We start from the raw sequence: 3,718 nt of genomic DNA, 5'->3' as shown, positions 1-3,718 counted from the left end.
AAAAACTAGCAAAGAACAAAATGGCTGAAAGCCATTGTTGAGGGCAGCAGCGAAAGTCATGGAGATGATTGGAGAAGTCATTGGCAAAGCACCCACTAGGTAGCGGCCCATGAACCAGAAGACCAAAGTCCCAGGTTCAAACCCCACTTACTACCATTTAGTCATTGACATTGTCAAGTATGAACAGATGTCAATTCCAGATTCATATTCAAGTACATGAATTATTGCAAAAGTTATATCACATAGATTGATACAATTTACATACACCGCATGTGAGAAAACCAGATCTAACGTGTGGCGTCAATTCTTCTTCACTAGGTGTATCGATATTTTTATAACACCCCTAATATTAAGTCTCATTTTTATTCGACAACGATATTACACCAAAATATTTTGTTATAGCTAATGACATTTACGTCACATCTCACCCGTCACGTCAACAATTTTTGTCATAAATTTTGTTCAAGAAAACACCTGAAATATGCACAAAGAACATGCCATGCACTAAACTAATGAAGATTAGCTTTTAGTGGAAATGTAAAACATTTTACCCACTCAACACACCGTTACAGCTTCTCTCCAGTATGTATCCTCTGATGTTTTTTAAGGTGTACTACTTGTGTAAAACTCTTCCCACACTCCACACACTGGTAGGGCTTCTCTCCAGTATGTATCCTCTGGTGTTTTTTAAGGCCAGATTGTTCTGTAAAATACTTCCCACACTCCACACACTGGTAGGGCTTCTCTCCAGTATGTATCCTCTGGTGTTTTTTAAGGCCAGATGGTTCTTTAAAATGCTTCCCACACTCCACACACTGGTAGGGCTTCTCTCCAGTATGTATCTTCTGGTGTATTTTAAGGGTTGATGCTTGTGTAAAACTCTTCCCACACTCCACACACTGGTAGGGCTTCTCTCCAGTATGTATCCTCTGGTGTTGTTTAAAGCTTGATGAGTGTGTAAAACTCTTCCCACACTCCACACACTGGTAGGGCTTCTCTCCATTATGTATCTTCTGGTGTATTTTAAGATTCCATACTTGTGTAAAACTCTTCCCACACTCCACACACTGGTAGGGCTTCTCTCCTGTATGTATCCTCTGATGAATTTTAAGGCTAGATGGTTCTTTAAAATGCTTCCCACACTCCACACACTGGTAGGGCTTCTCTCCAGTATGTATCCTCTGATGAATTTTAAGGCTAGATGGTTCTTTAAAATGCTTCCCACACTCCACACACTGGTAGGGCTTCTCTCCAGTATGTATCTTCTGGTGTATTTTAAGGGTTGATGCTTGTGTAAAACTCTTCCCACACTCCACACACTGGTAGGGCTTCTCTCCAGTATGTATCCTCTGGTGTTTTTTAAGGCCAGATTGTTCTGTAAAATACTTCCCACACTCCACGCACTGGTAGGGATTCTCTCCAGTATGTATCCTCTGGTGATTTTTAAAGCTTGATGCTTGTGTAAAACTCTTCCCACACTCCACACACTGGTAGAGCTTCTCTCCAGTATGTATCATCTGGTGTATTTTAAGATTCCATACTTGTGTAAAACTCTTCCCACACTCCACACACTGGTAGGGCTTCTCTCCAGTATGTATCCTCTGGTGTTGTTTAAAGCTTGATGAGTGTGTAAAACTCTTCCCACACTCCACACACTGGTAGGGCTTCTCTCCATTATGTATCTTCTGGTGTATTTTAAGATTCCATACTTGTGTAAAACTCTTCCCACACTCCACACACTGGTAGGGCTTCTCTCCAGTATGTATCTTCTGGTGTTTTTTAAGGTTTGATAAATTTGTAAAACTCTTCCCACACTCCACACACTGGTGGGTCTTCTCTTCAGAAAGGATTCTCTGTTGTGTTTGAAGGTTCTTCTCTTGTCTTGAACTGTAGACACATGTGTTGAACTGAAGCATCTTTTCTTCAGCTTCCATTTTACATGTTTGATCCATGAATGTGTTCCAAATTCCTGCAAATATAGGAACATTTTTAAAGGTTTTATTTATACTTTATAAAGTACACTAAATTACATTACAATACTATAATTTAAACTATAACGATGACATAGCAAGAAACAGCAAATCGGAGTTGGCAATTTTACTTTGTAAATCTACTGATCTACTTGTGTATATGTGTGTGTTTTTGTGTCACCAAACAACAAAATTAGTCCGTGGAACAGATACATAATACAGATTTTTCCTCTAGAAGCCTCACAGAAACAGTTTCATTTTCATACATGAACATAGTCTATTTCACCTTTCAAAATGTCTCATTCCCAACCTCTTTATTAATAGTTAAACTAATAACTTGTAATAAAATGTAATTTATTTAAACAATGTAGAGTGAATTAATTTTCTTAAGAAATAAATTCCACTTGTTGCAAGACTATTTGAAAGGATTTAATCTTCTGATTCTTGGCATATTGAGAAAGCTAAAATTCCTTCTAAAATCCACGGAGCAGTGGTGGCCAGTGGTTAAGGAAAGTTAAAGAAGCGGCTAAGCAGCTACGGTTCAAATCCTGATCCAACAAGGTGCCACTACGCAAAGCACCGTCCCCACACACTGCTCCCCAGACGCCTGTCATGGCTGCTCACTGCTCACTAGGGGTGATAGTTAAATACAGAGGACACATTTTGTTGTGTCACTGTGTCCTGTGCTGCAGTGTTTCACAATGACAATCACTTCACTTTCACTGATATCACTATAACGCCCTCCAATCTTTTTAACTCCACTCACCTGAATAGTCTTCATCTTCCGACTCTTTCTTCACATGAGTTGCTGTTGGTTCCAGTGTTTCACCACAGTTCAGAGATGTGATGGTATCTGATGATATTTCTGGTTTAACATCTGTGTTGTTCTGTTCTACACTCCATAGATCAGTAGAAAACAGAGACAGACTGGGATCCATCTTGAGACCTTGGAATTAAACAGAACACCTTGAAATCATTCTACATTTATGTCCCCACCAACAACATAATTCTAGAATTATTCCTGAGAGAAAGATATTCTTTGACAAAAAAACAAGTAAAATATAATAAAATCGACAAAACAGGTTTCTGGGAATAAAAAGTCACACAAAGGCACGCAGTCACCTTTAGAAATGTTTCCCCGGAGATTCCTCAGTTCCAGCTAATTTTACACTGAGCACAACAAACTCCAACTTCTCTCTGTTCGCATATAAAGGCTTGTAGAACACGTGAGCTGCTGCAGTCTTTTACAGCCAATCACAGCAGAGTGTTTTCTTATTTAAATTTGATTGGGGGATGTGGGGAAGTGGGCTGGACAAAGAATAGTGAAGAATTCGGCATTAAAAGTGAGAATGATCCCAAACATCAGTGTGAATGAGTATTTAGCTGCTATTTAGCATAACTGTATGTGTGATAATGAGTAGAAAGGAGAATCACTCACAGAAAACAAGTTCCAGATTAAAATAAATATTTTAAAAAAGTTACAAAAATTATTACAAAAGTTATATCACATAGATTAATACAATTTACATACACAGCATGTAAGGACATATGTCCTGGATCTAACGTGTGGCCTGCCGTACTGGTAGGACGAGAGTCATGTTGCATAATGTTCATATGTGTTCAAAAATGTCAGATGATGCACTACAAGAAGTGTCATATGCATGAATATTAAAATACACTGTGATTATGGGTCTTTTCAGGTTAATAATGGAAGACAAAAAATATGCAAGAAATGTAGCAGGATGGAT

The 3,718-nt window shown here is 38.5% G+C and overlaps 1 pseudogene; it reads right to left on the bottom strand.

Annotated features, from left to right (window-relative positions):
- Positions 1 to 640: 640 nt before the first annotated feature.
- LOC114763644 (zinc finger protein 345-like) lies at positions 641 to 2,751 on the bottom strand (annotated as a pseudogene).
- Between the last annotated feature and the right edge of the window lie 967 nt (positions 2,752 to 3,718).

Source organism: Denticeps clupeoides, chromosome 14 (assembly GCF_900700375.1).
Source record: "Denticeps clupeoides chromosome 14, fDenClu1.1, whole genome shotgun sequence".
Taxonomy (NCBI): domain Eukaryota; kingdom Metazoa; phylum Chordata; class Actinopteri; order Clupeiformes; family Denticipitidae; genus Denticeps; species Denticeps clupeoides.
The sequence above is the reverse complement of the archived record's forward strand: the minus strand, read 5'-3'. Positions and strand labels throughout refer to the sequence as shown.